Below are 7607 nucleotides of genomic sequence, written 5' to 3'. Positions count from 1 at the left end.
GAGCTACTTATAGACGAGGCTGGCAGGCGGTTTACAAACCGCCTGCGCGCGTGCGGCGCACGAGCAGTTGCGTGGCAAACGACCGTGTCTGCAGCCCAAAACACCGCCGAGGCATGCCGCCCACGCAGCGCGCCGCTTCAGCGGGCGCCGCAGGACGGACTCGTAGCCTGGCAGAGGGCATCGTCTCGTGTGGCGTCGCCCCTGCCCCAACTGGAGTGGCCCAGTCTTTTCGGGGCAGAGACTGCGAAGCACTTGGACCGACGGCGGACTACGACGGAACGCTTCAGCCCCGCCAACGGGCAAACCCACGCTTTCGAAGGAGACATTTTCCGCTTCGCGGCGACTATTTCGTCGTGCAGTTTTCTTCGCGCTCGCAGACGGCGCACTCGCGTAACCGCATCACTACCGCTTCGGGGCGCACCCTTGTCCTCCCCGTTCCGCGCAAGAATTTTTTCCGATTCCTATTCCTGCGACGAAACCCAGACTAGGGCGCCTGCACCCGTGCGGTGACGCGGACGAGTGACCTTTTTGCAAGAGCTCGACGTACTCCGAAGGCAAACAACGCAACGTGCGATCACGCTCGCTTAGCGCACGGCGCGGGAATCGGCCGGCATTTGCTTCCCGCGTTTGTCCGTGCACGCAAGCTTCCGACTCTCTCGCAAACGTGCGCGCTACTGCTGTCGCAACAGACGTTTGCGCCTCGCGATTCAGACCGCACTTTCCCTGCAGGTGTCCGACTCCATCCTGCGGCGGTCTCTTCGGAGGCGCGCACTAGCCGCGCTGCAGTAGTACAATGCCTCGTTTCCGTCTCTGCGAAGTTTTGGCACAACAGTTCAGTTCGCCACCGTCTCCCTCACGTGAGGCCGCTGGCGCGTGGCTTCAGCACTCAACGTACTGTCCGTGATGCCGACGCGGTCAAAACGAGTCGACGGACGCACGTTCCCTTGTGCGCCGAAGGCTCTCTTGATATGTGATCCGACCCTCAGACAGACGAAGCCAAGGGAAGACCCAAGGCCGCAATGTGCGTTCAAAGAATCAGTGCTCAGTGTGTCCTGCAATTCACACCAAGTCTCGCAGCTGGCTGCGTTCTTCATCGACCCGAGAACCGAGTGATCCACCGCTTAGAGTCGTGAAAAGTAGTTTGTTCAATTCCGTACAGTACAACCAGGGTTTTAGGCACGTGGCGTCTCCCTGTGTGTGGTTTCGAAGGGCACCTTTCTGCGCGCGCTCCTCGAGTCTGCGCGCTCTTTCGACAGCCGCGTCTCAGACAGCTGGTAGCATATAGGCGCACCACACCCTGCTACTTGCGTGTTGCGTTTCCAGCTAAACCCCGCGAGCCTTTGTGTGCACGTGAGCCTCCACTCTGTATGCACCAGGATCAGATGTAGGACCAAGATGCAGTGGAGCCGCTCACGGCTACACACCCGCGGGGGCGTGGCTCCCCTTACCACGTCTTTTTCTTTTTTGCGAGCACTCGAAGCCGGTTTTCCCTGCCAACCACCCACCGGACCCGTGTGCTACGTGTGCACGTTCACATTGCTCCACGAAAATTGGAAAAAAGCCGCAAGGCCATGAGGGGGCACGAGCAGCTGTGGAGTCTTTCACGGCGACACGGCCACGGGTGGGGTCTCGCCCCCATCGACGTGTCTCGCTTTTAGTCATCAGAAGGGTACTCAAATTGACCACAATGTCCCTAACACACAAACACGCTTTCGCATCGGCGGATTGCCGCAGCACACCCGCTGCTGATCCGACAGTCTACTTGAGACGACGGACAAGAGCCCGGCGCGCGTACTCGCGCGGCTCTCCAAAACCACTCGGCCAGTGCCAGGGACAGCTTTCGGCGCCGGAGCCGCAACAATTCTACTCGAGGCGGAAGACGAAGCCAGCAAGAGCCTGGCCGCAAGTGCGTTCAAGTTTCGAGACTTCAGTCCCTCGTCTGTCCGTAAATCCTCTTTCGACGTGCGGCGCCTTCCCAAAGCGCACAAGTCCGTTAACCGCGGAACGCGTCCGACGTAGCAAAGCCGCGTTTCCTCTCGTACTTCGCAGCAGCGCCGCCTTTCCCTCGGCGGCGGGCGAATAGCCTGCCAACGTCGTCGCATTCAACCGCGATCTCGACATCTCGCGCGTCACGAGCAGGAGCCGACCGGCAGCCTCCGGCCCTGTCGGGCTCGGTGGCACTTGCCGCGGAGGACGGGAGGGCGTTATGGGCCACGGTTCCTATTGTACTTGGCAGCCACACCCTCGTACCGCCAGTTCCATGACCGACCGAATGCCGCGCCGTTCCTTCAGTACTTGGGCAGCAACATAGTCGGGTCGTTACTCCATACTCGCCGCAGGAAGCGACCGGCAGCCGCCAGCCTTTTCAGACTCGGCGGCGTTTGCCGCGGAGGACGGGAGAGCGCTTGCACCGCAGTTCCAACTATGAATGATGGATGGCAGGCAGCTTTAGCTCTCGACCGCCAGTTCCTTGACCGACCTCTACCGTTCCTCTCGTACTGGGCAAAGCTTTGTCGGGTCGTCTTACTCCCATTCCGCGCATGAGCGTCGAGGCGGACTGAAAGCCCACCCATGAAAGTGCGTTACGCCGTTTGTACCCACGGGCGCGGCCAAGCCAACCGTCCAAGGTTGCAGCCGCCGCCCGCTGGGCGCAACAAATTGGGCACGGGGCGCCCCTCAGAATTCAGGCAGTCCCCGCGCATGTTCGGGTATAGCCGTCCCCGCGTCCAAGCGGGGACAGCGGCGGAAAGCGTCGGGCGCAGCGAGCCGCTCCACCCACACGGGGCAGAAACGATCGTCACCCTTCACAGTCCGGTAATGATCCTTCCGCAGGTTCACCTACGGAAACCTTGTTACGACTTTTACTTCCTCTAAATGATCAAGTTTGGTCATCTTTCCAACAGACCGGCGCAACCGAAAGGCCGCGCCGGACATCGGTCCGAAGACCTCACTAAATCATTCAATCGGTAGTAGCGACGGGCGGTGTGTACAAAGGGCAGGGACGTAATCAACGCGAGCTTATGACTCGCGCTTACTGGGAATTCCTCGTTCAAGGGGAACAATTGCAAGCCCCTATCCCAATCACGAAAGAAGTTCCACGGGTTACCCAGTCTTTTCAGACAGGGATAAAGACACGCTGCTTCCTTCAGTGTAGCGCGCGTGCGGCCCCGGACATCTAAGGGCATCACAGACCTGTTATTGCTCTGTTTCGTGCGGCTAGGAGCCGCTTGTCCCTCTAAGAAGGTTGTAAGGTGCTGGGAACCCCGCACCTATTTAATAGGCTAGAGTCTCGTTCGTTATCGGAATTAACCAGACAAATCGCTCCACCAACTAAGAACGGCCATGCACCACCATCCACCGAATCAAGAAAGAGCTCTCAATCTGTCAATCCTCCCAGTGTCCGGGCCGGGTAAGTTTTCCCGTGTTGAGTCAAATTAAGCCGCAGGCTCCACTCCTGGTGGTGCCCTTCCGTCAATTCCTTTAAGTTTCAGCTTTGCAACCATACTTCCCCCGGAACCCAAATACTTTGGTTTCCCGGAAGCTGCCCGCCGAGTCATTTGAGTAACTCAGGCGGATCGCTGGTTGGCATCGTTTATGGTCAGAACTAGGGCGGTATCTGATCGCCTTCGAACCTCTGACTTTCGTTCTTGATCAAAGAAAACATTCTTGGCAAATGCTTTCGCAGTAGTTCGTCTTGCGACGGTCCAAGAATTTCACCTCTAGCGCCGCAATACGAATGCCCCCGTCTGTCCCTCTTAATCATTACCTCGTATTCCAAAAACCAACAGAACAGAAACGAGGTCTTGTTCTATTATTCCATGCAAGTTTATTCAGGCGACTCGCCTGCGTTGAGCACTCTAATTTTTTCAAAGTAAAAGCACCGGCCTTCTCGAGGCACACAATGAAGTGCACCAAGAAAGGACCGGCATGATGTTCAGTCCGAGCCGTCGCATCGGGTAGATGCACTACTCGTCTGGAACTGAGATCCAACTACGAGCTTTTTAACCGCAGCAGCTTTAGTATACGCTATTGGAGCTGGAATTACCGCGGCTGCTGGCACCAGACTTGCCCTCCAATTGATCCTCGTTAAAGGATTTAGAGTGTACTCATTTCAATTACGGGGCCTCAAAAGAGTCCCGTATTGTTATTTTTCGTCACTACCTCCCCGTGCCGGGAGTGGGTAATTTGCGCGCCTGCTGCCTTCCTTGGATGTGGTAGCCGTTTCTCAGGCTCCCTCTCCGGAATCGAACCCTGATTCTCCGTTACCCGTAACAACCATGGTAAGCAAGTAACCTACCATCGAAAGTTGATAAGGCAGACACTTGAAAGAAACGTCGCCGGCTCGTGGCCATGCGATCAGCACAAAGTTATCCAGAGTCACCACACAATACGGGCCGAAACCCGATCGATCTTGGTCTAATAAAAGCACCCGTCGCCCAAAGGGCTTCAGGCTCACTGCATGTATTAGCTCTAGAATTGCCACAGTTATCCAAGTAGGAAGAAACGATCTAAGGAACCATAACTGATTTAATGAGCCATTCGCGGTTTCGCCTTATTTCGGCATGTACTTAGACATGCATGGCTTAATCTTTGAGACAAGCATATGATTACTGGCAGGATCAACCAGGTAATCGTTCAACTGCGCGTCCAGCCATGCCGGACGCCGTTGTTGCGACGCCGAGGCCACCTTCAGGCGCCTCAGCACGCTTCGTTTTTGCAAAGCCCACCTCTTTGCACAGTCCGAGATGACGGCGTTCGAGCTCGCTACGGCGCCCTCCCCGCAGGGCTGGGTATCGCCACGCGGCAAGAAGCACGCACACTCTCGATAGATTCGTTGCGTCGACTCGGTCACGGCTTGCGGGATTTGCCATCAGCCCGCAGCACTGGTGGACCGATCGGCGCTTGCAACGTAGCCGAGACGGCAAAGCCGCCAAGCGACGGGTCACGCCCGCGCCTTCGGCGCTTTCTTATTTGACTCGTCCGAGGACGATGCGGAACACACCTCGATATCGTGGATACGGCGTCGTCCGACAACCAGCCCCTAACGCATCAAGCGGATGAGGCTGCAGACGATTGCCGAGGGATCCACGGGAGAGGCTCCGGGGACACGCTTGACGGGCACGGAGCCCGCCGCATATCAGACACCCAGGTCGCACGCACTCGGGGGGCGACTGCACTCCAACCCCCATATAATAGCAGCGATAAGTACCCAGACCTCCATGGGGCCGTACTCGTGGCATTTTCGACGGGGATTTGGCGGAAATCGTGCCGCACCTTGACGAACTTTGAAAGTTTACGTCGGCTGCACAGGGCCGAAGTCGTGAAAACCAACACCGCGCAAGAGGGTCGTGATCGTCAATGTTTCGCCAGCGGCGAGTACGGCTTCGCGAATATTCACGTGCCTGAACCACCGCGCATCCTGTGCTGACTTTCACGGCGAACGAGCTTTCCGCTGCCGCACTTTCTCTGCAAACGTTGTGCCACGCACGGTGCTGTGCTCCATGACCGTTGTTTTGGACGGTGGCTTGCGTACTCGTCGGCGTATTTCCACCTCTCGCGTGCACCACGGTGCCCCAGCTCACCGATACAAGGCAAACGTGCGAGCCGCTTTCGGTATTTCCACGGAAAAGTTGCGCTGAACGTCGCTTGCGCGCGCCGCCCCGGCTGACGAGCTTTCGGACTTTGTCTCTGCGAGCGGTCGCGTACTCGTCGGCGCAATTCCCGACGTCGCCGCAGTGCGTGAATCGCACAAAACGCACCCGGACACCGCTAATTGAAAAGTGGTACGATGTCGGCCGGGGTTGCATACCTCTATACAATAGCAGCGATAAGTACCCAGACCTCCATGGGGCCGTACTCGTGGCCGCCGGTGGCAGTTAGCGCCGAAAGAAATTCCTCATTTTTGCTTTTCAAGCCGTCTTTCCACCTCTCGCGTGCACCACGGTGCCCCAGCTCACCGATACAAGGCAAACGTGCGAGCCGCTTTCGGTATTTCCACGGAAAAGTTGCGCTGAACGTCGCTTGCGCGCGCCGCCCCGGCTGACGAGCTTTCGGACTTTGTCTCTGCGAGCGGTCGCGTACTCGTCGGCGCAATTCCCGACGTCGCCGCAGTGCGTGAATCGCACAAAACGCACCCGGACACCACAAATTGAAAAGTGGTACGATGTCGGCCGGGGCCGCATACCTCTATATAATAGCAGCGATAAGTACCCAGACCTCCATGGGGCCGTACTCGTGGCCGCCGGCGGCAGTTAGCGCCGAAAGAAATTCCTCATTTTTGCTTTTCAAGCCGTGTTTCTGCCTCTCGCGTGCACCACGGTGCCCCAGCTCACCGATACAAGGCAAACGTGCGAGCCGCTTTCGGTATTTCCACGGAAAAGTTGCGCTGAACGTCGCTTGCGCGCGCCGCCCCGGCTGACGAGCTTTCGGACTTTGTCTCTGCGAGCGGTCGCGTACTCGTCGGCGCAATTCCCGACGTCGCCGCAGTGCGTGAATCGCACAAAACGCACCCGGACACCACAAATTGAAAAGTGGTACGATGTCGGCCGGGGCCGCATACCTCTATATAATAGCAGCGATAAGTACCCAGACCTCCATGGGGCCGTACTCGTGGCCGCCGGCGGCAGTTAGCGCCGAAAGAAATTCCTCATTTTTGCTTTTCAAGCCGTGTTTCTGCCTCTCGCGTGCACCACGGTGCCCCAGCTCACCGATACAAGGCAAACGTGCGAGCCGCTTTCGGTATTTCCACGGAAAAGTTGCGCTGAACGTCGCTTGCGCGCGCCGCCCCGGCTGACGAGCTTTCGGACTTTGTCTCTGCGAGCGGTCGCGTACTCGTCGGCGCAATTCCCGACGTCGCCGCAGTGCGTGAATCGCACAAAACGCACCCGGACACCACAAATTGAAAAGTGGTACGATGTCGGCCGGGGCCGCATACCTCTATATAATAGCAGCGATAAGTACCCAGACCTCCATGGGGCCGTACTCGTGGCCGCCGGCGGCAGTTAGCGCCGAAAGAAATTCCTCATTTTTGCTTTTCAAGCCGTGTTTCTGCCTCTCGCGTGCACCACGGTGCCCCAGCTCACCGATACAAGGCAAACGTGCGAGCCGCTTTCGGTATTTCCACGGAAAAGTTGCGCTGAACGTCGCTTGCGCGCGCCGCCCCGGCTGACGAGCTTTCGGACTTTGTCTCTGCGAGCGGTCGCGTACTCGTCGGCGCAATTCCCGACGTCGCCGCAGTGCGTGAATCGCACAAAACGCACCCGGACACCACAAATTGAAAAGTGGTACGATGTCGGCCGGGGCCGCATACCTCTATATAATAGCAGCGATAAGTACCCAGACCTCCATGGGGCCGTACTCGTGGCCGCCGGCGGCAGTTAGCGCCGAAAGAAATTCCTCATTTTTGCTTTTCAAGCCGTGTTTCTGCCTCTCGCGTGCACCACGGTGCCCCAGCTCACCGATACAAGGCAAACGTGCGAGCCGCTTTCGGTATTTCCACGGAAAAGTTGCGCTGAACGTCGCTTGCGCGCGCCGCCCCGGCTGACGAGCTTTCGGACTTTGTCTCTGCGAGCGGTCGCGTACTCGTCGGCGCAATTCCCGACGTCGCC

The 7607-nt window shown here is 57.9% G+C and overlaps 2 non-coding genes across 2 annotated transcripts; both read right to left on the bottom strand.

Moving 5' to 3' along the window:
• Nucleotides 1-976: 976 nt before the first annotated feature.
• On the bottom strand, nucleotides 977-1129 carry LOC119451052 (5.8S ribosomal RNA). Its single transcript, XR_005191624.1, has one exon. It is a non-coding gene; the product is annotated as a 5.8S ribosomal RNA (ribosomal RNA).
• A 1686-nt stretch (nucleotides 1130-2815) lies between these two features.
• On the bottom strand, nucleotides 2816-4630 carry LOC119451197 (small subunit ribosomal RNA). The gene has a single exon (XR_005191724.1). It is a non-coding gene; the product is annotated as a small subunit ribosomal RNA (ribosomal RNA).
• Nucleotides 4631-7607: the final 2977 nt, after the last annotated feature.

The sequence above is a fragment of the Dermacentor silvarum genome, chromosome 4 (genome assembly GCF_013339745.2).
Source record: "Dermacentor silvarum isolate Dsil-2018 chromosome 4, BIME_Dsil_1.4, whole genome shotgun sequence".
Classification (NCBI taxonomy): Eukaryota; Metazoa; Arthropoda; class Arachnida; order Ixodida; family Ixodidae; genus Dermacentor; species Dermacentor silvarum.
The sequence above is the reverse complement of the archived record's forward strand: the minus strand, read 5'-3'. Positions and strand labels throughout refer to the sequence as shown.